This window comes from Zalophus californianus, chromosome 1 (assembly GCF_009762305.2).
Source record: "Zalophus californianus isolate mZalCal1 chromosome 1, mZalCal1.pri.v2, whole genome shotgun sequence".
NCBI lineage: Eukaryota > Metazoa > Chordata > Mammalia > Carnivora > Otariidae > Zalophus > Zalophus californianus.
Window position 1 is genome coordinate 27,725,816 of NC_045595.1, and position 27,743 is coordinate 27,753,558.

Here is a 27,743-nt window from a genome sequence, read left to right on the forward strand (position 1 = left end):
GAAATACTAAGAGAGGCCTGTTTTATCTTCCCCATCTATCTATGGTTCTTGTGCAAACTTATACTTGTTACCATGAAAAATGACAAATTTGCCAACTGATCAAAATGTTAACAAGGTAACTGTCAGTGAGATGGATCTCTGACTGTCACTGCAAGCCAGAACATGAGGATACATTGATATTTCTCAATGCAGCCACTGCTTCCCCAATGTTCACTAACAACATTTCCACGGTGAGGGTAATAAATCACCTAGAAATAACAAGCTATATAGGATCTCGGGATATGATAAATTCATCCTAACAGCACTACCTGCAAGGTAGAAAACAATTGTTAATGATCTAAAGAAAGCCCTAATCAACTGCCATTTGCCATAATGGGGTAGATGAAGCAAAGATGAATCCTAACCATTTGATGCATGCAATGACAAAATTGAACTCCTCAGAGAAAAACACACAACAACAAACAAAATACAAATGAGTTAACGTTCTGGAGGATCAGATAAATGGAAGATAAAGTTAATAATATAATCCAGATACAATTTTTATATTAGACATGGGTAGGAATGAGATAATCATAGCAATTGCTGGGTTCATAAATACCCTATAGTGGAAAGTTCCTCATGACACTAATAGACTGGCTCAGTTCTTAGTTTCGTGGACTTTGTGCCAGTACTTTGATATTAAAACTCTTAGATCACATTATTTCTGAGCCTTTAATCCAGTGGTTTAACCAGTGGAACCATTTTTGTCCCCCTAGCATTATGGTCAAGTGCCATACCAATGGAACCAAGAGAGAAGAAAAGAATAAGTCCAAGCGGAGATAAGAAAAAATGGGAACTCAAACACAAGATAGGAAAGTTCTACAGGAAGATCATGGCATCAAGTCACAAAAACAAAGAAAATATGGTTTCAAACTGCTCAAGTACTGCTCATAGCTACATTCTTAGGGTTTTAAGAGTAAGATACAATTGCATGGCAGCTATTAGTCTAATTCTTCCCCTCCTTGCTCACTACCCTTTGGCTACTCTGCCTTCTGCTGTTTCCTAAAATACTCCAAGCTCCTTCCCTCCCTAGAGTCTTTGAACTTCCTCTTGCCTCTGTCAGGGATCTCTCTCTTCCCTTTTTCCCTTCCTCCAGCTTACATCTTCTCCCATGTTCTTCCTTGTCCATTCATTTCAAAACAATCTCCACTCCCAGGCCTTTTGGTCTCTATCACAGCTTCCATTTCGAAGGCAGCAAGAACCATGTCTGTCTAGATCACTGTCATTTCTAAGCTTCTAGCATGTTGGCTGTCACACAGTAGGGATTAAGCACAGCCCAGAAGCTGAGCTCTGGGATGTCAGACTGCCTGGTTTTGAATCTTGGTGCCAGAACTCAGTAGATATGTAACCCAGTATGAGTACCCAATTTCTGTGTGACTCAGGGTCCTCATTTGTAAAATGGGGAGAATAGCAATGCCTACTAATGACAGTGTTTTAAAGATTAAATGAGATCATGCATGTAAAAAGAAAAAAAACTTTAGATAGTATCAGGCACATTGGAATCCATTTAAATTCATTAGCTGATGTTATGATTGCAAGAACAGAGGTAATTCTGACATATTTAAGTGAATTAATTCATGATAATGGATGTTAGGTCAATGAGCCATCTTCTTTATTACTTGTCTGTATTTTTACTATGAGCCCAAACAATACTATATTCATTCTAGTTCCATAGTCTCAGACTAAATGGAAAGAATGGATTCTGGTCTTTAAGTCTCTTTAGGGAGTACCAGTAAGTACAGTCACTTCCAATATGGCAGCACTGGAAATAGCAATGCCATTGTTCATTTGGACATCTCAACAACCTTTAATAATATATTTTAAAAAATGGGTTCATGGGTCTATCCCCTATAAGAAACAAAGATGTTCGGCACACAAACATTTGTCATGGGCAGCAACACTGTACCTTAGCTCCCATTTCTCAAAGATTTATCTCTTCATCCATTCCATAATCATGCAATTGAAGGCTTCTGATGGGCCATGTAACAAGGAAAAAATGATATGAAGACCACCTGGCTATGGAGATATCTGCTTCTAAAGAGGCCGGGTTCCAACCCAACACAAGCTGTTGACCAAATGTATTATTTCTGCAACACTGGCACAGTTTTTGAAACTTTTATATATTTATACATTTGGTTATTTATTCTTCCACATATTAGAATGTGGAGATAAAATTATCCTTAGGAAAAACAGAAGAAGGAGAAGTGGGCAACAAGTCATTAATAAAATCATTTCGGGGAGGTGGGGAGAATGGGAGGACAATGGGCCCCACTAATCTCTATGAGGAAGTAGTCCTTAAGCTTTTGGGGACCAGAGGGCTCTCTGTCAGATTCTGCTTAAAACTATGGATTCCCAAGGCAAGTGCACATAAATGTTCATGTATAATTTTTAGGGGCAGAACAACCTCATAAAGTCCATCGATGAACCACACACTCCAGGTTAAAAAAAACCCAAACATTTCTATAAAGACTTAACATTACCCTCACCTCCTTTGCATGCAGTCCTTTTGTCCTCCACTAAAAATGAGTAAAATTAAGTTTTAAAAAAAGAAGGAACTAAAATATAAGGACAGAATATTGGAGTTTAAAAGATCTTTGCTTGGTTACAATCTAAAGCTAAGGTTATTTGCTTTAACATATAATAATGCAATTTTATTAATTAAATGCAAATTGAAATGATAAGACAAACCTATAGCACTATAATTTCTGAATGGGTAATAACATGTCAGTTTTTTCCCTAACAAATTAGCTGAGGCAAACTTTCAGTTACTAAATTATAGTAATATGGGATACAAGAAAAAAATTTAACATCAGGTGCTATGAAATTATTCACATTAAGAACTTTTATTTCCTACTTTCTTTTTCACTAAAATAATATATTTTTCTCATTTTCAGCCAGTCTAAACGTGAGGTATTTATTTTGCCTACTGTTCAAATTAAACACTGAATACTCTCAGGGGTAGATATGATCAAAATAAGAGTCCTTTAAAATGCCTGCATACAGTGTAAAAAAACATTTAGGTATGGAAGACAAAACATCAAAACACACACGCACATTTATGTGTTTGGAAATATACAATTAACATCCTTCATGAAATAATTTTGGGGACTCATACTACTGAAATATCCTCACATCTTCAATTGGGTAGATAAAAAAGTTATTAACAATATTCAAGTGCAGAAAACAATTAGGAGGGGGGATTATTATAGCACATTGTTTTCAAGGTGAGCAGCCAGTAATTGAGGTTTAAGAGATCCTTCAGGTAGTACTTAGTGGAGAAATCCAGACGTGGCAAAGGAATCTACTTTCCATTTAATTACATTATCTGAATCAAGGATATAACTTTCACCTTCCCACAAAGCAAACTGTTTACAGAGATGACTCTTCAGGCAAGTGAGTGGAGGTGAGGAGAAATTAGGAGCTTCAGAGGACTTCAGGTGATAGGGAAGAATATAGAAAACAGACACACACTGTAGAGAGGGAGGCAGATGCTGTTGCAAATGTTGCTGCTTCCTAGAAAAGCATGAGATCGTGGGCCATCGCTCCCCTTCCTGTATTAGCCCTGGTTGATCTCTTTTGTCACTAAAGAAACATGGTGTCATCCTTAACACTGAACAAAGATACCTAACACTCAAGAATATAGAGCTTTCCAAGTTGATAAAAGGCAAAACTAAATGGACTTTGGCCATGACTGTGCTGCTGACAGAAGAAGGAAAGAGAGTTTCCAGGGGAAATGATTTTCTTCGGTGTTCTTACTAGGTCAGCAAACCCCCATTCTTTTCAAACTTTCTTCATCTCTTGCTTATTTTGGAATCCACATACGTTGGATACAGTGATGTGTCAGGGTTGGTTTGTACTGACTCATAAGGAGCCATTTATAGAATTTTCAGAAATTTTGTGAGCCAGTTGCTTAAAAAGCCATGAAAAGTTAAACTTTGTAACTTGTAATTAAATAAACATTAATAGCAACAACAGTATTTAAAAATCCTCACTTCCTAATGATTTCACCGTTCTCTGTGCTTCTTCAGTATTCATGTCTATTTTATTTGTATGGTAGAAATCCCATACAATGGTGTGCTACTGCACATCTCTTTCTAACTCTGCATAGTGATGTCTAGTTTGCAGTTTGAAATCAGCCATCATGGGAGTATTTATATGATGGAATTGGCAAACACTACAGGTTTACTATTTGGTTGGTTATCTAGTCTGAAGGAAGTGATGGAGAAGCTATGAATGCAGGTTAAACTTAAAAGTGTTTTGTGTTTTTAACTGTTACATTGTGAACAGCACTGAAAATTGAGAAGATATTCTTCCAGTATTCTAAATCTATGACCTCACTCAACAAAAAGTCACTCATGTTATTGACCAATGAGTAACGTTTTGGCATATTTCTTCATTTTTTCACTTTTGTCTTAGATATTAATGTAAACAAAATATCAACCAGCATTCATGTCAGACATTTGCTGAACTGGATAGTAACCCAGCATTATTTCTCATCTGAATTTCTCAAACTGTGGCTGAATTGCAACCAGAAGTTGACTACAAATATAAGAATTCAGCCAACATCAACAAAAGCAGTCTGTGAGAGTAAAAATGTGTGGTGCTATACATACTTTATTTCAGTAAAATTTTATAATAAACTTCTATGTATATATGAAGATACATTCACATACAAATTTTTTTTCCCCTGAAGGGATGATTTTTAAACATTTACCAGCACACCACTGGATATAAATACAAAAAAATATACTTAGTAAAAGATGATCATTCAACTTTCCTACAGACAACTTCATTATGGTTGGAAACTAGAGGCTAGGAGATTTACTGGGTCATTATTTGCTATACCATTTACTTCCCCAAACAGCAAAGCTACCACATCGGTGACAGATGTGAATCCTCCTTCTGTTATTTTGAGGGTAGACAGGGGAGTCCTGCTAGGGGATGGTAGGGAAATTCATGTTTAGCAGGGAGGAAAGAACAGGAGAAGTCAACAGGCTGTCAGTTGCCAGTGGACTGCTGAGAAGTAGCTACCGGACATAATAGAAAGTATTCAAACAAAATATCATTAATGTGAAATCTTTGGGAGAATATGTACTTTGTCTGTGTTGAGATAATATTAAGAGATCCTGTTTGGTATGTGGTTGTATTCAAATTAGTTTAAGACTGTAATGCATTTAATTTTAAAGACAGAAAAGACCTTAAGCCAATGTTTCCTTGCAGTTTTACATTTTAGAAAACAGCAAAAAAAAAAAAAAAAAAAAATCACCAAAATCAAAAACTAAGCAAAACAAAAACGGGATACCAAAACAGACATGCTGTTTTGTTGTTGTTGTTGTCTCCAAATAAAGATATTTTTAAACCCTTCTGTTATTAGCCTCATGCCCTTAAGAAAGTTCATCAGTTGGCCATGAGGGTCACTCAGGAGTTAAGAGGTACCCAAAGTTCATTTACTATCAACATTCAGAAGGGGAAACAGGAAAAGCATTGGGTCCAACCGATGCAAGACACATCAGCCTTGTCCTGGCTGAAGTTCAGCTTCAACTACACAAATACTGCCTAAAAACACTAAGAACCAACGAGCACAGGGACTGCCATGTGTCCTCTCTGTTCCAGAGTCTGAAGGAAGCAGTGACCTCAGGAAAATTAATCCAAAGGGCTTCTAGAAAAGAACATCAAGCTCATGCTACTTGGTGCTATATATTTTTTTTTTCTTTTAAACTATTGACCTCTGAGATTTGATTTACTCCAAGCTCTTCTGAGCATCTGTAATAGAACAAAACGCAGCAGCTGCAGCCTATCGGGTTTTGCTTTAGTAGAGTGTAGTGCTCTGTCTGATCATCGCTTTCCAAGATCCAGCTTCACATCCTAACTTCATCTTCCTTGCAAAGCTTTGCTACTTTGAATGCTGCTTTTTTTTAGGTCCTGAAAGTAGAGATGCCTGGGGTCACCAACAGTTGGGTTTTTTCTTTGACTTCCCTCCATGGAAGCCACAAGGCATATATGAAGGACATGAACACTGCTTTCATTTACCAAAAGAAATCAGCTTTCCACTGGGGATTGCAAGCACGTGCCAGGTTCCCCATTGTGGCTCATAAGAACTCACACACACTCAGGGTGAGTAAAACCAGCGGGAGGCAGGTCTCAGCCAAGAAGACATTGCTAGTTTTCCTTGAAATTTTCAAACCTCTGACCCTAAGGGAAGGCAAAGCCAGGCATTTATACTTGCGAGGACAGGAGGGTGATGGGATCAAGGCAAAAAGACACATTTGAGGGAAAGCATTCTACTGGGCAAACTGACATGGAGGTTCTAAGGCAGCTTTTCCTACCTGTGAAAGCAAGAGCATCACAGTGCCTTCCTAGGGCTCCATGGTTACACGTAACATTTTCTACCACATGAAGACAGTACCAGAAGGCAAGAAACGCCATGTTCCTATCACATCTGACAATGTGGAGATCCACTCTTACCCCAAAGTTGTCATTTGGGAAATGAAAGAGAAAGAGACGGAGAGAGAGAGAGAGAGAGAGAGAGAGAGAGAGAGAGAGAGAGAGAGAGAGAGAGAGAGAGGAGGCAGGAGGGAGGGAGGGAAAAGCAAGTACCCCCCCATTCTCAACTCCCTTAGTTCCCACCAATTCATTCTCATAAGCCTGAAGCCGTATTTTGCCTGAGCATCTCAGCTCATAGAGCTCAATGGAAAGAAGGAATTGCACTCCCACTAATTGAGGACCAACTCTTTCCTAGGCACTTTGCAAGTACTGTGCCATTAATTAATGCTCCCTATAGCCTTATAAGGGCAGCATTAGGATCCCTGCTTTATAGATCAAGAGAGTAAGGCTCCCTCACTAAGTAAATATATATTTATTGAGCATCAGCTATTTGCCAGAAATCATACTGCACAGTTTCCAGAGAAGAGAAAGATGTGGCCCCTCACCTTGCAGAATTTCCAACCCAGGGGAGCTCAGAGAAGCAAGAGCCTGGATAGTCAGTAAGTAAACTTCTGGTTGTCTGGTGAAATAAGGAGGAGGCAAGGAAAGAGGGGACAGTATGAGAAGATAAGAACAGAAAGAAAGGGAAAGGAAAGCAGAGGAGAGAGGAGAGGAGAGGGAAAGGGAAAGGAAAGGAAAGGGGAGGAGAGAAGAGGAGAGGAGAGAAAAGAAAACAAGTTGCCTGAGGATGCTCAGGTAATAAGATGAAGAACCCAAATTTGAATTCCAGACTCTTCACTCTCCACTTCACCAAGTCATATAGCCTTACCGCCCTGCTGATTTCTGAGAAAAACAAAGAACGAGATAAAGAACAGTAGCGGAGGAATCTGTTCCAGAGCTCAATTTCGTTCACTGGCGTCTAAGCATCATCTTTGGGGCAAGGGCTTCCTTTCACGGCTGTGAGAAGAACAGGGCCTGAATTCCAGATTTGAGATGAGGACCAGAAAGTTTCAGAACACAGCCTGCCCTTTTAAACTCATCTTTATTAATATTCTTCAAGCACCCAGGTAATGAGAAAGTGCAAAATACAGCCCCCTCTGGCTGCAGCAGCCAGAAAACCAAAAAATGAAGACTGCTTGTCATGCCATTCTGTTATAATAAGAAATGAAGAGGGTGCAAACAGGATACTAATTAGCAGTCATAAAAACTCAAGGCTCTCGGTAGCTCATCTTCATATCTGGGCAGTAAAACAGTTAACATGGTAGAGTAGCAAAGAGCAATCCCTGAGGGCTCAGCCAGCATGAGCCAGGGGACGCAGCCAGATCCAGTGGCACAACCTGTACTCTCCCCAAAGTCTAAATACCTTTGGGTGACTGCCCAAGAATTAAAAATTACCCAATCCATATAGAGGCAGATGCCTCCTAACTCAGCAAGGGACAGTAGGGGACATGGCTGATTTCCGATTGGTCATTGCCGAGGCCCTCTCCCCAAGACGTATTCCCGTCTGTGGTCTCCCCCAGATTCTATGCAGAAGGCTACTTCTGAGAAATGAGATGGTTTTATTAGCATGCAAGGGCCAAAGTTTAGCCTGAAGGAGAGACACCTTCATCAGTAAAATCTTTTTTGATTAAATTCAGTCTTTCTTCTTGGGTCTGCTCAGAGCTTAGAAAATAAACCAGGTGTGCTTTCTAACTTTTATCCTCCATTTGTTCCCTGAGGCTTTCCAGGATTCTGTTGCCATCAGGGCAACGTGGGAGAAGAAAGAAGGAGATCTGTTTTCTTTAACAAGTTGCCTCTTAAGAAATTTAGACCCAATGATTCAGACTTGGAAATTCACCCCACTCAGATACCTAGCTTGGCCAAATGGTCATGTATTCCAGGTTAACCAATTAACTTATTATAACTTTAAAATGACCATACACTGCATATATGGAGAACCACCTTTTAAAAAACAATTTGAACCTTTTTTTTTTTTTTTAAATAAGGAGAAAGATGTGTCTCTACTGCATGTGAATCTGAAGCTTGGCAATTTTTTTTTTTCTTTTTGGGAATGATACCATCAAAAGAGCCAAATTTGCTGGCAAAGCAATGATGTGAGTGAACTGTATAATCATCATCATATTTATCTTCTTTTTCACATTATAATAAGGGATATATAATACCCATAGTAATATCCTCCACTCACTGTGCAGTAAAAATCTGGGAGGAAAAAAAATCAAGACTTTCTTTTAAATAACAGCTCCACAATAAAAAAGAGACTGTGCCTATTTATTTTATTATCCTTGAAAGATCTGGACAAGTATCACTGGGAAGGGATTGGGTCCTCATCTCCGTACCACCGGTGATTTGACCTGCCCAGGATCTAAACGTCTTAAGAGTCTGCCTTTGTGTCCCTCAACCTACTCCCACGAACACCCACTGTCTTCATTTGTCCCTAATGCTTGGGATTATATTTAAAAAAATGTTCAACAGTCCATGAGCCCTGGACAATCAGAATGGGACGGGATGCCAGAAATCTGCAGCCAGTCTAGCCTTCTCGCGCATACCGCCTGCGTATCCAGTCCCCAGGTCTTTCCGAGGCTCTGATGATAATATGGGCACCTCCCTTAGGATTTGCCTTCCTAATTAGATGCCTAAAAGGACAATTCATGAATCTCTAGTGGTGCTAATTCTAGTACATGTGCCACAGGCCAGTAGAACTATTCTCATACCGAATGAAGCCTCCTCTTACCAACCTCAAATTACACCGTGGGAGTGAAACCCTTCGCACGGTCCCTGACTCACTGGGGATCCATGACCAAGTCTTTTACTTTCTCTAGAAAAACCCATTCTATATAAGAGACACTGCAGCCTTGGTCCCACTCTCCCTCAAAGGAATGCTGAAAGGTCAAGTAAGAGAAGACACTGAAATGTGCTTTGAATGCTTTCAAAGAAAAAAATACTTTCTAATCCTAAGACATAATTGTTAATAAATGGTTTTTCTTTTACAGAAGGGTTAAAGGATTTTTAATACATATGTTCTTTGGTGCTCATTAAGAAAACTCTAATTCTTCATGGGTTCATAAGCACACACATACTAAAAATAATTTGCAGTGATGGTGCAGAAATGAATGTACAATCCTAATGAGAGAATGCATATTGACTGGAAACGTGTTGTTCTTTTCTTCCTTCATTTCTTCTGTCAGAGATATTGTATTGAATTTTCTTCAGAGCGTTTATTAGTGCCTGTTTAATATTATCCCTCTCTTTCATGTGAAAACTTTCATTAGACTCCTAGGCAAAGCTTTAGGCTTTCAATGAAGAGGTTATTAAAAAATAATATCTAAATGGTGCACAAAATACCACATTACAGTTAATCGACAGCATTGTCACAAAGCACAGAGATGGGGAAGATATTAAATACTGGAGAGCCCAGCCTGATCCATCAGTAATTTCATTATTTCCAAGTACAAAATTAACTTCGAGAGGCTAAAGACTGTAAGGCTCCTGGGGGCTTCATTTGTTCTGCACAGATGATTTCCTTGTGGGCACTCCATGGAGGGAATTAGACCTGACTTTTTGGTGGTTGCCATAGCTGGTTCTCCAGTCTTCACATTCCTTATGGTAGGACGGCCATACAGACGGTCCTGGGCATCACTTTGGAACTCTTTCTCTGGGTGTCTAGGAAACCAACCATTGGACTAGAAAGGGCTGCCATAATCCTCCTGCTTCCTACTTCCCTGGGGGCCAGGTTCAAGGAGAGGCTGGTCTTAGGGTCCATGAATAATCATTGCTGCCTCAGCTCATTTCCTGTTGGGGAATTTCTGAAGCTCATTTGTTAACTTCTCAAGGCAAAATGGTCACTTTAATTCATACACAAAATTGGAGCCAATTCAATGATTCTCTTTTGTTAGTCTGAAATCAGCCAAACCAGCTGATGAATCTGTGTCTAAATTTCCCAAGTATAATCTTTGCAACACTATTACCATAGAACTGCTTTGAGAAAGAAAGAAAGAAAGAGAAAGAAAGAAAGAAAGAAAAAAAGAGAAAGAAAGAGAGAGAGAGAGAGAGAGAGAGAAAGAGAGAGAGAGAGAGAGAGAGAGAGAGAGAAAGAAAGAAAGAAAGAAAGAAAGAAAGAAAGAAAGAAAGAGAGAAAGAAAGAGAGAAAGAGAGAAAGAGAGAAAGAAAGAAGAAAGAGAGAAAAAAAGACCAGAAAAAGAAATGAAATAATAAGAAAAATGTGATAATTCAAAGTACTTTTAGAAATGCTGATTGTATCTCTTCTTGGAGTTTCATAAAGAATGTTAAGGTCTGAGAATTTCTGCAGTTAAGAATCCCGTTTAATTTTGTTTAGCTGAGAATTTTTCAAGGTTATTTACCATAGAACTTTCTTCATTTTCCCTCTTCTGTCTCAACCTGTTATGGTTCCAGAGAATGTACTTTGGGAAGTGATGCTCTTAGTTAATCCACACCTGCACCCTGCCTTAGCTGGCAGCCACCAATTTTGATGCAATCACACAAGCATGCACTCAGTATTTCTCCAACACAAGTTTAGAAGAAAGGTAATATACTCTTTAAGGGTAGGTTCCTAGTGTGGTGGGACACGTGCCAAGACCTCTAAGAACTTACGTACTTTCCAGAGGCCTAAAAATCTTTGGGCTAAAGACTATGAATCCGTCCTTCCAGCTGTCCAGCTGAGGTCAAGGGCTAACTCTGTGGCACCTGGAATGTCAGGAACTGGGGAGACCAATACAAGTCAAGTGTGCCCTCCAGAGGCTACCTTGCCAGTTACAGACAACTAACCATAAACCATGAGATGTGTAACATGAAAAAGGGGAAGTTCATTCTGCATGAGGGGCAAAGGAAAGTTAGTAAAGACAGTAGTTGCTGAAACACGCTTCAGTGGAAAGATTTTGCCAGGTACAATGAGTAAACTGCATGAGAAGCACTGAGGCTGCAGATGTGAAGGGATGGTCTTCCTAAATTGTTCATTCCCGCCAACATCAGAGACAATCCAATAGGTCTGTGCTCCCCCCACAATGCCCCAGAAAGACTCTTCATGTCTCAGAAGCAGGTGTCCATATTAGTCATCTCTTTATGGGCACCCGCATAGGGATACATTTATGCCTTTGCCTTATGAAACTAAAGGGTCCTTAGAAACTGGATATTCATGGATGTCTTACAAGTATGGTCATTTTACGTGACCATGAAGAATGACCCATTTGAAGCATCCTTGCAGTAAATTCTTTGAGGAGCAAGGAATCCATAAGCACTCAGAGATTTGTTTACATTTTCCTGAATAGGACATAGCTGCTCTTAAGACTATCAATTTTAAAGAAATGCTGAAAAGCAGACATATGATAACTGCACTGTCCCTGAACTAAAAGTAAAAAGATGAAAGCAAATTTGCAAGCTAGATGTCATTTGACGATTTGAGGTGAGATCATTGTCCCACCCCCGAATTTAGCCAGATCCCTCTCTTCTGAAGCCACCAAGTTGCCTAGAGGCTCAGTCTACCCCTAAATAGTGACCCTGTAATTTGCAAGTTGAAGAAGAGTGAGAGAAACTGGCAAATTTTCACATCATCAGGAGGGATATAGCTGGTCAAATAGGCAGTGGTATTTAAACACAACAAAGTGAGTTTTGAGCCTCCTAAGCAAACTGACAAATTGCCCTCTGGAGTGCAATTCCCATCATCAGCCCCACTTTGCCAGGATAGCTTGTCTTCTGTCTCTACTGCCTAATCGCTCTCCACTCCAAGAAGGGCAGTCAGTGTGATTAAAATATCAGCAAAACAGTCCAGTAATTGGCCATCTTCTTTGTTAAATATAATTCTGGTCAGCAAGATTGATAGGTTCTTTTGGTCATTAACAACCTATGAAACAAGTGTAAATTTAAAGTCATCACTTTCCTGAGCCCTGGTGTTAAAGAGGTTAGAGGGCAGTTACACTCACGCGGAGTCAAGAGCTGGAAAATTAAGCCAGACTTGAAAAGTAAGACTTAACAAAGTAGTATTCTTCAAACAGTGCTGTGGACCTATGTGAAACTGGGGTATTATTCATGCTAGGGAATTTGTTCCATCACTTTTTTTTTTTTAAGGAAACTAATCCTTTTTTCTAAGATTTTTAAAAATTTATTTATTAGAAAGAGCTCACAAGCAGGGGGAGGGGCAGAGGAGAGGGAGAAGCAACTCTTCCACTGAGTAGGGAACACTATGCGAGGCTGTATCCCAGGACCCTGAGATCATGACCTGAGCCGAAGGCAGACGCTTAACCGACTGAGCCACCCAGGCAACCCTAAAGGGAAACAGATTTTAATCAATGCCTAGCAATAAAATTTAGGTGAGGATGAGAAATCCTTAAACACTGAGCCCAGCTGAAATTAAGATTTTATCAGAAATGAACCACCTATTGATCAATCATAAAAATATTACCTAACGTTGAGTCTAGGACAAAACATGTTCTTTGGTCATGTCTGGGCATCCTAAAAACATTGATTCCTGAAGAGTGTTTTCATATTTCATACAAAAATAGATATGGAAACTCTTAAACTAGTCTTAAGACCATATTTAAAAGTGGAATCACTCATAGACACAGTCATTATAACATACTGTATTTTAAAACTATATCTATAAAATTTCCAAGTATATAGTCAGTTGTATTGGTCAGTTAGTGTTAATATTATCCTTATGACACCATATTTTGATCTAACATTTTACCTAACCAAAGTTTGTTGCTGGCCCATCTGTCTTATTTGACATTCACAGGCCATTCACAGGGAAAGGTAGCTAACTCTTCCATTGGCGTATTTACTAGTAGCACAAAGAATCAATCCAACTGGTGACACAGCCCAGTCTCACTCTACCCATGAATGGTCTAATAAAGAGCAAAATGGCAAGAATAAGAGGGAAGAATATCTCCCTTTAGCCTCCAGGTTTTAGATCTCTGGGAAGGACTCTTTGCAACCCAAAAAGCAAAGAATGTAAGATGAACTGAATCAGTGCAGGCAGGCAAACTGGATTTTGTACACTCTAATCTGGAACAAAAACACATCCCCAGGACTGATCCTCAAAGGTATCTCTACTAATGGAGAAATTTAGGGATGTCTCCAAGGATTAAAGACTAAGACCACCAATGTGGCAATACCACAAGCCTGCTGAACACCATATTTGCAGAAAGGATGTTGTTTTCCTTTATAAAATTAAGAAACAAATGAGTAAGCAGAAAAATACTAGTTCTATTGATTAAGGTTCAGAGGAGCCTAGAATGTTACTTATAAAATACATTTCAACTATGTTTCCCCTTCCTTACAGGTTCCCTGGATATTAACTCACATGTATCTGCAGTATCTCCCTGTTCTTTCTCAGAAGTTACAGCTTAATGCTTGAGGGGGAAGAATTAAGGTCCTGGCAAGTTAGGTTTGACCTCAAAGACCAGCTCTGACCAAATGGTTGTGGCCCGTGTTGAGAAGGATTCTGAGGCCACATTTGGACTTAGTGGAAAAGAGTAACATGATCAATTAATAATGCCTATAGAGGCAATTTCACAAAGAGGTAAAGAATGCATTCTGAAGACACACTGAGATGTTTGAATCCCAGCCATGTAACTTACCAGCGAGACAAGGTACTGATGGAACCTCAATTTACCACATACAAAATGGTAAAAATAGCAATGACTATAGGATTATTAGCATTAAATATTACACATTAAGCAACGTTCACAATGTCTAGTACATAATTTTCACTTAGTAAACATTAGCACCATCACCAGCAGGACTAGTCACCGCTGTTGCCAACTGGCATTGCAGAGTAGAGTGGTGGTCTTCTTTGCCCATGGAGCTGTTTGTGTTCTAGATGCTCCTCAACTCGAGCGTAGAACTAACAAGTACCACATTTTGAAGACAAGGTGGCCATGGGGAAGTGGATAAGTCAAAGCTATACAGTTCTTCATATGACTGAATATATGAATTTGGTAGAACTAACCTCCAAAATGCAACATATTACAGTAATGTTGTTATAACATTTTTTGACCATGAAAGATGAAAATGTCTTTCAATAACTCGTATTTTCAGGGCACTACAAATTGATCAAAATTGGTGTGTCCTGACTTAAAATATGTCATTTTGCCCTCTCCTGACTTCCCAGACTGCTAATAACATGCGATGCCACACTTCCTATGCTCAACCCAACTGAATAAAGGATCAAAAAGAGACTGGTTCCACCTCAGATGTTGCAAGAAGCCTTCACAGTTTGCAAGTTTGGCTCCATCATGAACAAGCAAAGAAAAACTCTCAAACCTAGTGCGTGAGGAGAATAGGCTTCTGAATTTGGCTTCTGTAGTAGCGCTTCTACTGGTTACTGTCATCAGGCATCAAGAACTCGAATTAAGGCACGAGTTCTCAACTGAGGGCAATTTTGCCCCCCTCCCCCCAGGGAATATTTGGCAATATCTGGAGACATTTTTGGGTGTCACAACTTGGTGGCAGATGCTACTGGCATCTAGTGGGTGGAGACCAGGGATGCTGCTAAACATCCTGCTGTGCACAGCCCCATCTCCACAAACAAGAGTTCTCTTGTTCAACACATCCATAATGTCGAGGTCAAACCTTTCCCTAGTATGGAACACAGATCAGTGTGGACTCATTTGCTCAATGTTTCCCTCACTAGACTGAAACCTCCACGTGGGCAGGGACCACTGTAGCCTCTGTGCTTAACATAATGCCTAATACTTAATAAGGACTCTATTAATTTCTGTGGTTGAAATGAAGAAATCCTGACAGATAACCGAAAGAGGATAGCTAACTCTTCCCTACAATGCTGTACAGTTGTACATACACGTTTCTTAAGAATTTACTTCAGTCCTGATGTTTTTGGAAATAGGTACTCCCACATCCTTCTAACAGCACTTGAATGTTTTTTCACATGTGTATTCTGTATTTTGAATGGTGATAATAGAGTGGATTTGAAATGCATTACTTAGTCTATATGTGAAGTTAATATATTTTCATTAATAATACATACTGGTTTTTAATGTAAAAAAAAAAAAGTGAATAAACTGCAACAGTAGAAAACACCACAGGTCACCACTTTTCTTCAAAGCAGAGCAAGCACTTCTTCCACATCGAAGTCATAAAGGAAGGTGAAAAGAGAAGATAAAACCAAATACGACTTTGCTTATTGGGGCATGAAGCACTGAGACAACTTTAATAAATCCATCCCTTCCCCTACATGCCCCTCTTCACTATAGCAATAACTGGGGCCACAGCTAGAACCTACCAATAAGTTGTGTCAACTCACCACCAAAGTATTTCTAGAATCAACACACTTCTCTCCTGTGTTACTGCTACCAGGCATGGGCAAGCCATCATCATCAACATCTCTTAATGGGACACCCTGATTTTATTTTTGACCTCTAACTTCCATTCTCCACCCAGTAATATCCCTTTACAGGTACCAATCACAGCCCACCATTCCTGTGTTCAAAACCTGCTCAAGTTGTTACTGGAGCTTAAAATGCCTTAGAAGGTTGGGCACCTGCTCACCTCTTCACACTCCAATCACAATGCCCATTTTCCTATTTAACCAACACATCTAGTCCCTTCTCCCCTCAGAGCCTCTGTACTGGACTGGAATGCTCTTCCTCCGGATGCTTACATGGCTGCCAGTGGCATATCACTCACAAGTCAATTCAAAGTCAACTCATCAGAGAGAAATTTTCTGACTATAGAGGGTAAAGAACTGCCCTCCCCTCTTCTTTATCAGACATGTTACTTTGTTTTATCGTCTTCAGATTATGAGTCAAAATCTGTGAGCTTATTCTTTATTTGCTCCGTTATACTTGCATGCCTGGCCATCCCTCCCCCACTAGTGTGTCAGCTCCATGAGAGCAGGAGATTAGACTGTCTTCTTTGCTATATTTCGAGCACAGAGCCTGGCATAGTAAAGGGGTCAATACCTATTTGATGGATGAACAGATTTCTCAAGAGTGAATGAAATGATATGTAAATGAACTATGAAGAATAAAAAAGGCATCCCTGAAAGGAAATATACATAAACTGCCACTTGCAAAAAAGTTTTCTAGAATTTCCAAATTAAACCCAAATTGCATCCTTTGTTTAACTGAGATCAATCCAACATAAGCCAAATCATCAGAACAATTTGAAAAAAGTAGTTAATATTTATCAATCACCAGACACAACTCAAATTAAATTAACAATGTGTTAGTATAAATCTTTCATTCTTTTCATGAGCACTAAAGTTCATCCTATATTTTTAATCTCTTATGAGCAGAGATAATGAAATGATGACATGAAAATAGCGTGAATAATTTTAATAATGCTCAAAACATAATCACAGCAATAATTTCATAGGCTTCCAAATATGGTTCAGCAATGTGGACCAGCATGGTATGAAAATAAATTTGTCTGTTTTCCTTTTATAGTTTTTGTCACTATGAAAAAAATCATTAAAATATTTAATATTCACAGACAGTATCTAAGGCAAAAACAGGAGTGTGCCATCCTTGCAGAAACCTGGAACACAGCCAAGCGTAATGTTGTTTTTTTAGGACCATGTGATATATTTGTGTGCATGTCAGCTGTGAAGAAAAGAAGCCAGAACTATGTTGGCAGCAGTCAGGAGGGTGTAAATGATGGCATCCTGAATCAAGCAGTCAATGATGAGAAGAACAATGGAGAATTGTCACATACACCTTGCCTTGCTTTGCCTTCTGCCCACCTTTCAGTCCAGGAACACCCCAAAACTTGTAGTGTTGTGAACTTGCTAGAGTCTTGGGGTATCTGTTTCTTCACTGACACCATAGATCAGTGCAATCCAACAGAATCTTCCACAGTGGTGGAAATGATCTAATTCTGTATTATGAGCTAGCTCTTAAACACATGTGACCATTGAGCACCTGAAATGTGGCTTGCACAACCAAAGATCCGAATGTTTAATTTTAATCAAATTCACCACATGCAACAAGTGGCAAGTGGCTACCACAATGCGCAACAAAAGCCTAAGTGGCTTCTGTTACTCCCTCCCTTACTGGTCTAGCAAACACCTACTCATTGTACAAGACTCAACAAAAATGTCGCCTCTTAAAGAATGTCCTTCCTGTTCCTGTTTCCTCTGTGGCAGGTTCATATACTTTGAAAATATTCATTTATCACTCTAACATAATTACTTTATGACATGTTGGTCTTTCCACTAGATGTGAATTTCTCGAGGGCAGGGACTCTGGATCATCTCTAAATCCTTAGTTCAGTGCTTGGAACATGAGAGTTATTTGACAAATATTTGCTGGATGCTCAAGTGAAATAGTGAAACCATCTTTAGATATGAGCAAATATGAGCAGAACTTCCCAGGAAAGTTCTTCCCCAGGGAAGGTTTTACTGCCTTCATACAAGAAGTTGCAAACCAGATATAAACTTCAGATTTGGTAGTATTTTGTGATGCGTATTTTTTTAAAGATTTATTTTTTTTATCTTAGAGAGAGAGAATATTGGGGAGAGGGGCAGGGGAGAGAGAGAATCTCAAGCAGACTCCCCCTAACCATGGAGCCCAACACATGGCTCCATCTTACGACCCTGAGACCATGACCTGAGCCAAAATCAAGAGTCAGCCGCTCAACTGACTGAGCCACCAGATGCCCTGCCATGTGTAATTTTTTTTTAATGGAAATTGTTTTCCAGTGTTAAAAAGTAAGATTTCCAGGAATAATTATTAGATCTGGCAATTTTAGTCTTATATTCCTGCTTGGCAAGAATGAACCAGAAAGGAACATGCAGCTGCAGCCTTTAAATAATAAATACACTCTACAGATTTTGTTTTCTTACTCCCAGCCGACTTTAATCATTTATGGTCTCTTTCTTCTGTGGGCATTTGACCTTATAACTCCAGACACTGAATGAAGAACCATGAAGCTCAAATTCAGACACTGATCTCTTACTTACAGTAGTAAAACAATAATAGTAACAGCAACAACAACGGGTGCTAACACCGACTGAGCATCACATGCCGGGTATTCTGCTAGGCCATTAATACACACTGTCAGATGGAATCCTTCAAACTACACCATGACCTAGAAAATATTTTTAGCCTCATTTTGTCAGTGAGGAGACTGAGACTCCAAGGAATGACACTGGCTATCAGCGGAAAGATTTGTCCCTAGGTCTGTCACCAGAGTCCTTGCTGTCGTCTTCCTATTCCAAAGCCCCACCTATGCATGTTTCTCTGGGCCTGGATTTAGACCCCGAGACTGATTCAAAGTGGGACCCTGGGCAAGTGGCATAACTTTTCTGCTCTTCCACTAGCAATGAACTTCAGAAAGAAGAGCTGACATTACCTCCAGGAGCACATGTGGGCATATGAGATGATGCAGGTGAAATACTGAACTTCTCAGACATTTTCACAAAGGGAAAATGATCTCATCTGAGTAGGCAGATAATGGCTGGGGGTAGGGTGACACACCTGGAGGAGGGAGGCAAGAAAGGTTTTAACCACTTAAAGAAAACAATGGCACTGTGGCTTCTGCTAGCATCCAGCCTTGAGCATCAAGGAACCCTCACCTAGGGAAAGAACGTCTCAGTGGAACTAATAAAAATTTGGCTCCTTGTAGCTCTGTGCCAATTAGGTGACATCGGAAGTATACAAGTCAACAGAGGGTATACAAGTCAGCCGTTGTGGGCCCAGTACTACTCCAGGCCAGGAAATGGCACTTTTTCTATAAAGATCCAGATGGTAAATATTTTAGGCTTTGCAGGCCATATGTGAACAAATGAGCATGGCTGTGTTCTGATAAAACATTATTTATGAAACCAAGCCATTGGCTCACTCACTATAGTTTGTAACCCCTGACCTAGGCACCATGAAGGCAGAATAGAAGCTCAGCAGGAGACACTGTACCTGCTCTTCACCTTCATTCAGCACAGTGACAGGAACAATACAAGATGGTGTCTATTGGATTCATCTCTCCAGGTAGTCTCAAACCTCGAATGTAGAGGCCCGGATAGTGACAGTGACTTAACTAATAGGCTCTCCAGTAGCTCCAGCCCCAAACTAGCTCTGTAGGGCACGAGAACAGTGGGTTTCTAAGTTGTTCCAGTGGATGGTTCCTTCTAGCAACAGCGTAGGCTGGAGAGCAGAACAGGTGCAGTGACATGGTTGTTCAACTGCATGATACAGTACCTCCTTGACTAAATCAAAAGTTAACAGAAGAAAGGCCTGCGGTACCCAGAACATTGGCACATGGGAATGCTTGGGTTTATACATTTAGACCAAACCAAATGTCTTTCCTCCCCTTGTACCCTCTTTGACTCCCCCCAAGTGCCATCCCTGGCACCACCTTGCACTAAGCCATCCATTTGTGCTTGAACTGCTCACTCCTTATGTACCATGTATTCACCAAGACTAGGGGTGGCTTCTGCCTTAGGCTAAATTTTCAGACTCTGTTCAGTCCTTCCTTGATGTGATCATACTGAGGTTGGTTGTTTTTCTTCCAAGTGTGTGACCAACACGATTCATGTAAGAAAACATTTACCTCCTGTTCTGTTGGTTAATGAAATCTTTCACTATCCTTATTCTTTTGATTTTCTCATTCAACCCTGTTTTCCTTTATAGTATTAAGTCCACCCATTTCTGCACTATCTTTTGGACTTTATTAATAGTTTTAATGTTATCCTTACTCTTCATTATTTTACTTTTCAAGTGAAATGGTGAAGAATATGAATGGGCACATTATTAGGAAATATCCTAGTCTAAGAGTCAGAAATACAGAGGTTTAGCCCTAGTCTGCCTTTGCATCTGTGGGACTCCGGACAAATGAGTGAACACCTTTGACCTTTAATTGCTTTACCTACAAAATAAAGTTAAGTCTGCCAATCCCAGAAAGAAGCACAAGGATTAAATGAGTTAAATATGGAAGATTCTTCTTACAACTCGGTAATAAAAAGATCTATAATCCAATTAAAATGACTCAAAATAGACATTTCTCCAAAGAAGTTAGGCAATAACTTAATAAGCATGTGCAAAGATGCTCAACATCATTAGCCATCCTGGATGAGATAGCACTTCATACCCACAATGTGATAGCACGTCATACCCACTAGGATGACTATAATTAAAAAGTTAGAAAATAAAAAATATTGGTGAGGATATAAAGAAATTAAAACCCTCATACACTGCTGGTAGGGATGTAAAATGGTATAGATGCTTTAGGTGAAACACAGAGTGGCCATATGACCCAGGAACTCTATTCCTATATATATACCCAACGGAAATGAAAACATATGCCAACACAAACACTTGTACATGAGTATCAGCATTCCTGTCAGCATTATTCACAAGCAGACTTATTCATAAAAAAGTAAAAATCAACCCAAATGGCCATCAATTGATAAACAAGTAAGCAAAATTTGGTACAGTCATATAACAGAATATTATTTGGCAATAAAAAGAAATTGAATACTGATTCATGCTACATGCTGTATGATTCTTGAAGATGTGATGCTAAGTGGAAAGAGGTTGGTCATAAAGGACCACATAATGTATAATGTCCATTTATGTGAAATGTCCACAGTCAGCAATTCATAGACACAGAAAATAGATTACTGATTGCCAGCAGCTGGGGGAAGGGAGGAATGGGAAGTGACTGCCTTTGGGAATGGGGTTTCTTTTGGGGGTGATAACATGGTCTGAAATTAAACAGTGATGACTGCATACTCTGTGAATACACTTAAAACCATTTAATTGTACATTTTCTTAAAGATTTTATTTATTTATTTGAGAGAGAGAGAGAATGAGAGACAGAGCATGAGAGGGGGAAAGGTCAGAGGGAGAAGCAGACTCCCTGCTGAGTAGGGAGCCCAATGCCGGGACTCGATCCCGGGACTCCAGGATCATGACCTGAGCCGAAGGCAGTCGCTTAACCAACTGAGCCACCCAGGCGCCCTAATTGTACATTTTAAATGGGTAAACTATATGGTATTTTAATTGTATCTGAATAAAAACTGTTACTGTAAAAATATGGGAGGTTTCTACCCTAGGGCCTGGCACATGGTAAAAGCAAAAAATGGTCACTATTATTATCATTAACTCATCTGGACATGAGTTTCTCCATCTTTAAACTGTATTAGATTATTCTGAAGCCTTTCAGCTCTGTTATTCTGAAAATTCAAGTGCTTAAATATACATGCAATGAGGTCTAGAGAAGGAAGATTATTGTGGGCTGGAGTAGTCAGGAAGTACCTTTAAAGTTTGGACAGAGCAATGGTGGAGGAAAGAGCTTTTAGAGTTACTGAAGGTAGCAGTCCAACAGCACAAGGTGGAAATGATTTAGTCCCCTACTGGACCCATAAGGAGGGCAGCTGGATTAAGCAAATGATTCACCAGTGCGAGGGGCAAGTTGGATAAGCAGTCAAGGTTTGATTTCAAAGGATCTTGAAAGCATAGGTCAGGAGGTTTGGACTTGTCTGAACACTGGAATGCTAGGATTTGAATTTTGAGAAAAGTAATCTGCCAGTTCATGTGTATAAGTGGGAATGGCTGGAACAAAGTCCAAAAGGTATACCAGCTGGTGAGCGCTTGAAGAAAGAGGACAGAAAAGAAATGATACAAATAGTGCTGCTTCATCATTGTACAGGTGACAGAATTCAGAAGGAATAAACTCCTTCCTCAATATCTAACAAAATTAATAATAATGGCCACAAAATAATGGTGAAATCCAGGGAAAATTTAACAGTAAACCCTAAATGGGGAATCAAGTACAAACCCATGTCATAAGATTCAAAAGTAACTGGTAGGAATAAGGATGTAACTGGGTTACATCCCTACAAAGGGGTCTGTAACCCAAAATGGATCAAGAACCATGGGTTCCCGGATGAGGGAATAAACAGAGGGAGGGAGAGAAAGAAACAAATAGAAGATAATTTTGGTGTGATTTGGAGTTACATTAAAATCTCCCATCCTGGGGCATGTGGATGGCGCAGTCAGTTGAGCATCCAACTCGATTTTGGCTCAGGGGTCATGATCTCAGGGTCGTGAGGTCAAGCCCCATGTCAGCCTCCCTGCTTAGCACGGAGTCTGCTTACGATTCTCTCTCCCTCTGCCTCTCCCACTTGTACTCACTCTCTTTCTCTCTAAAATAAATAAATAAATATTAAAAAAAAATCTTCCACCCCAACCTTCAGAAAGATATTGCAAAAAAAAATTAGTTGACAGAATTATGAAATTTCTTCTAATTTCATCCACAATCAAGACAGAAGTACACTGAAGACATGATTTGACAGCTTTGAGAAAGTCCCAGAAAACTTCTAGAGAGTAGAATCCCAGGAATTCTGCCTACCCAAGAATAAGAATAACTATAAGAGGTGTTTAGCAAGAAAAATTAATAGAACATGATGAACAACAGTGTATAGGGGATGGACTTCAAAAATGAGCTGGAAATGAACCAGGTTTTCTAGCTGGAATTGTCCAGAATGGGGATGCCAACAGTAAGGATGGACAGAAGAGGGAGATATTTTATGGGAGAAGGGGATGCATTTTATTTTCAGATGTATTAAGTTTGAGCAGTGCATCACTTGAATTCAAATGTCTGGATCAACCTGACCTAGAGTCTCCCAAGTAGTAAGCCTTTTGTAGATGTGTGCAGGATGAATGAGCCCACTGCATATAAAATGTTAATTGAAGATGAAAAAATGAGAGCAGCTGTGAACAGATTTTCTTTAAAAAAAAAATCACCCTTTTCAACTACTTTGGAATCAACTGGCTCCATGATTCTTCAAAAATTTTGAATTTCAAGCTATCTTTTTGATATTATAGAGCCACAGTCTGAGTCATCTGGCACTTAAAAATAATCATGAAAAGTATATTAGAGAACAGAAAAACTGAATATGTCACTTCCTCCACTGACAGAAGGAAAAAAAAATCCTATTTTTACAACTTATTTAAAGACTACTTAACACTTCAAAAAGATTTATGATAGGTAAATTTCAAGAAATTGTTTTCTGTACTTTGGTGTTATATAATCGTCAAACAACAGAAATCAAGTCAATTAACAAATAAACTTAAAAGTGCAAATACTAATCCTTTTGTGGAATTGTGGAATTGTATGTCCTGTTTTCTAGAAGCTACTACCTGACTCTGGGACTGGACTTTTAATTAGAGGAAAGCTGAGAGAGTGAACCATCAGATGTGTTCAATTATGGGTTCCCTGATGAAGCTCACCGCCCTAGGTCCAATGAATAGTTCCTTTTCAAAAGACCCTTTCCTCCTCCTTGCATATTCTGACATTTGCTCTATAAGAGAATAATGCAACAGTCAAATGCTCTCAAATGGAGACAGTTGGATCTTGAGTGGACACAGTGAGCCTCGAGGATGTGAATACAAATCTTTGACTATGTGTGACTGTGTATACACACGTGTGTACATACAAGCCTATGTGTGTATAAAACTTCTTGCACAAAATCAGTTTTACTAATTTCCTAGATTTTTTAGAAGATTTATTTCTTTATTTTTGAGAAAGAGAGAGAGAGAGAGAGAGCAAGCAAGGGGTAGGGGCAGAGGAAGATAGAAATTGAAGCAGACCCCATACTGCCTGATGCAGGGCTCAATCCCATGACCCTGAGATCATGACTGGAGCCAAGACCAAGAGTTGGAGACTCACCCAGCTGAGCCACCCAGGCACCCTTAATTTCCTAGATGTTGAGAACATTTTTCTCTACCTCAAGTTGGGCATTCTTAACCCAGGATTTAAAAAAAAAAATCATAACATTAAATGCAAATCTTTATGGTATCGGTAAATAACTAAAATTTTTCCTAGCTAGGGAGTTTCTAGCTTTCAGCAGGGCTCTCAAAGGGGTCTGTAACCCAAAATGGATCAAGAACCACAGCATGGAGGATCCCTAGAAATTAAAGACAGTGAAAATTTATTTAGTCAATCTGCTTGAGATGAAGAGTCAAATTCACAGTGCTTCTCAGGACTCAGTTCCTGGAGGCCCCAGTCAGTCAGTGGTGGAATCCTACTGTGTCTCAGTTGTCTGCATGACTTCCCCTCCCTACAATTTTTATATCCAGCTAATTACTTCCTTAATATTTCCATAAAATAAAATTCCTAAAGTGATAGAATCAATCTTCTCATAGTCTTCCTTTTCTAAGGGGACTATTGTTGTTACTTTGAAAACTGTAAATAGCATTCACGATGATATTTAATTTTAAGTTTGTGCCAACATTTAGTGGAAATATCTAAGTTTTGAAATAGTAGGGAGCTCACATTCCATCTAGTGTGTTTTCATTTTATCTCCCCTTCTCAGTGAATTTTAAAAATCAACTGCAGTGTCAATATCCTTTCTGCTATGCTAATGTGGCCTCCATGCAGAAATCAAAGAGAGGGAGTCCTCAGGGTAAGTGGTTCTTTCTCAATTGAACTAGTTAGTGTCAGAGAATCACAAAGTTATCAGAGCTGAAAGTGTGCTTAGAGGTGACGGAGATGAGATGAATGCCTCTCAGTTTGAGGAAAGGGAAACTGAGCCCCAGACACAGGGAACTGACCAAGGTCTCATTAGCAATAGAGCCAGGACGTGAACCTCTACAGAGGGAAGGAAGTTGGTCACTTCCCTGTACCTGGAATACCCTTCATCAGAGTATACTGCCCCACGGTACTCAGTGGTTTCTGCTCTTCGTGTGGTTACTATTGCTCATTTCCTACCCATATAAGGCAGACTACTATTTCAAAGTAATCACTGGTTTGCCATTTCCCTCTTGACCCTCTCGCCTGGCTAACTGGAAGCATATCTACTGCTTAGCAGTAGTCCCCTGCACTCACCAACATGGCTTCTAAGTGCAAAAGGCACTGCCCAGTGTGAGAGAGAAATGAGTCATGCAGGGATAAGGAGGTTGAAAAGCTCTACCTGCCCATCCTCAGACTTGAAAAAAAGATTTTCAAACTGGAGAAGGGACAGAACTAAGAGAGAGAAAGCAAGTGAGAGACAGAGAGATAGAACGAGAGAGAAAGCTCATGAGCACGCACTAGGGCAATGTGCTCTACCCCAGCCCTTCTTCCAAACCCCAGGCTGAATCCTGAGGTTTGAAGATACATTACTTTGATACTTCCTACTATAACAAATTTCCACAAAATTAGTGGCTTTAAAAACACAGGTTTATTATCTTATAGTTCTGGAAGTCAGAAGTCCAAAATGGGGTCTCAACAGGCTAAAATCAAGAGGTTGGCAGGTCTGGGTTTTTTTCTGCCTAGGGGAAAAATCTGTTTTCTTGCCTTTTCCAGCTTCTAGAGACTGGCTGCATTCCTTGGCTCATGGCCCACTTTCACCTTCAAGGACAGCAATGACCAATTGAGTCTTTCTCATGCTGCATCGCTTTTGACACTGACTCTTCTGCTTCCCTTGTCCACAGGTAAGGACCCTTGTGACTATATTGGGTCCCCTCAGGATAATTCAGGATAATCTCCCTCTTTTAAAATCAGCTATTAGCTATTTTAATTCTATCTGCTACCTTAATTCTTTGCCATGTAGCATATTTACAGGTTCTAGAGATTAGGGCATGGACACCCCCAGGAGGCAATCATTCTGCCTTCCACAAGTGACTTGCTGGAAACCTCCCCTTTGGGTTGGGAATCCAAGAGTAGAGTGTACTTGTATTCTGCTTTCCCCATCAATAACTCTGGTAGCACATTTCTCTGCAAAGAGAATGATGAAGTGTTGTATTGACAACATAAGTGTTTGCCAGGGAGTCCCAAATCTCCTGTAGGTCTCAGGAAAGCATGGAAGAACAGAAGGACTTTTCTGTGCCCATGAGAAGAATGCTGAAAAGCTGGAAAGGACACAGAGTCAGTGCCCTTCATGTGCTGTGACCAGAGGCCTTATCAGGACCAGGGACACCTCAGGGAGGCAGGAGAACATGATCACCAACCCTCAATGGAAGACTGCCCTGCTTGTGGGTATCAACATGAGGATATACCCAAGGACCAGGCAAGGCAAATTACTTAGACACCAGATGCCAAAGAAATAACAGCCAAGGACTACATAACCCCTGCCTGTCCCACATGACATGTGGCTCACAATGGTCCCAGAGAGCAGAATGCTGAACTGAAAGTTTGTAAACCAGAATAGGGCTGGATTACAGGCCTGAACTCACTGAGACAGCACTGAACTTGCTGAGCAAAACCTGGCCCTGGGCTGATGAAGTGGTCTGCTCTCGTGGCCACAAATTAAACCCAACTTTGGGATTAAAGAGTATTTCATTTTTCTATAGTCAAGTTGGCAATTGTGAAATTAGCAACTGTTATATGGACCACTCATGAACCTCAGAAATAGTAGGGGATGACTTGGTGATGGAGAAGAAACCCAAGACAAGACAAAGTGAGTAGGGAGCATGATACTTCAGAGCATTATATCTAATGTATTCTTTGTGACTCTCTGAGCAGGAACTCAGGGAAAATGTGATCCTAAAGAGCAATTTTTACTAACAAGTCAGAGAGTGGAGACCCCACAAAGGCCATTTCTCTGAGTATTGCAGCTCAAGTGGTAAGTCACATATGAGCATCTCTCATGATGGATTCACCAAAATTAAAGTCTCTTTCTTTCACTACATCCACTAGCCAACAAACCATAAATGTTGGTCTTTGCCAATGAGTCTAAAAGAACATAACGTCTGCTTTTAAAAAAATAACTACCCTCTAATATTTTATTTAAGTTACGGAATTTTGAACATTCACTATATAAAGTTTGGGAAATGCCAAAGGGTATGAAGAAAGAAACAGGCGTGACCTATGATTCTGTTATCCAGCCACAATACCTTTTAATTACCAGAAGTATATGTTTCCACTCTATTCTTGATTTGCATGACACTACTTTCATTCAAAATTATAGCTCAATATTTTACGCCATCAAAATTATTTTAAAGCACTCATCCATATGTATGAATACATACCATTAAAATATATTCCTCTATTATTTGACATTTAAATTATTTCCCAGGTAGGGATTTTTCAAATGAAATAGGTAAGTTATATAAGTTTTACAGACACACACTCTGAGGTGATTTGGAAACTATGATACAGATAACATTTTTGAGCCTATAGTGGAATAAGATAGAAATATTTATTATTGAGTGTTGACACAATTCCAAAATATGAAGGTACATGAAGATTATTCTATCTTGGAGTGATTTATCTTAGAGAGTGCTGGTGGGGCTCTCAGGGGCCAATTTTCAAACTAATTACAGGTAGATTCAAGAAATGAGTACAACGTCCGGAGCTGGCCTTTGTGATTTGATTCTGGAGTTGCCAAC

General features: G+C 39.7%; 1 protein-coding gene across 10 annotated transcripts in view; it reads right to left on the reverse strand.

The window, feature by feature from the left end:
* Window positions 1-27,743, reverse strand: part of FHIT (fragile histidine triad diadenosine triphosphatase) — a 1,457,066-nt gene that overhangs the window by 133,011 nt on the left and 1,296,312 nt on the right. The gene's annotated exons all lie outside the window — the stretch shown is intronic.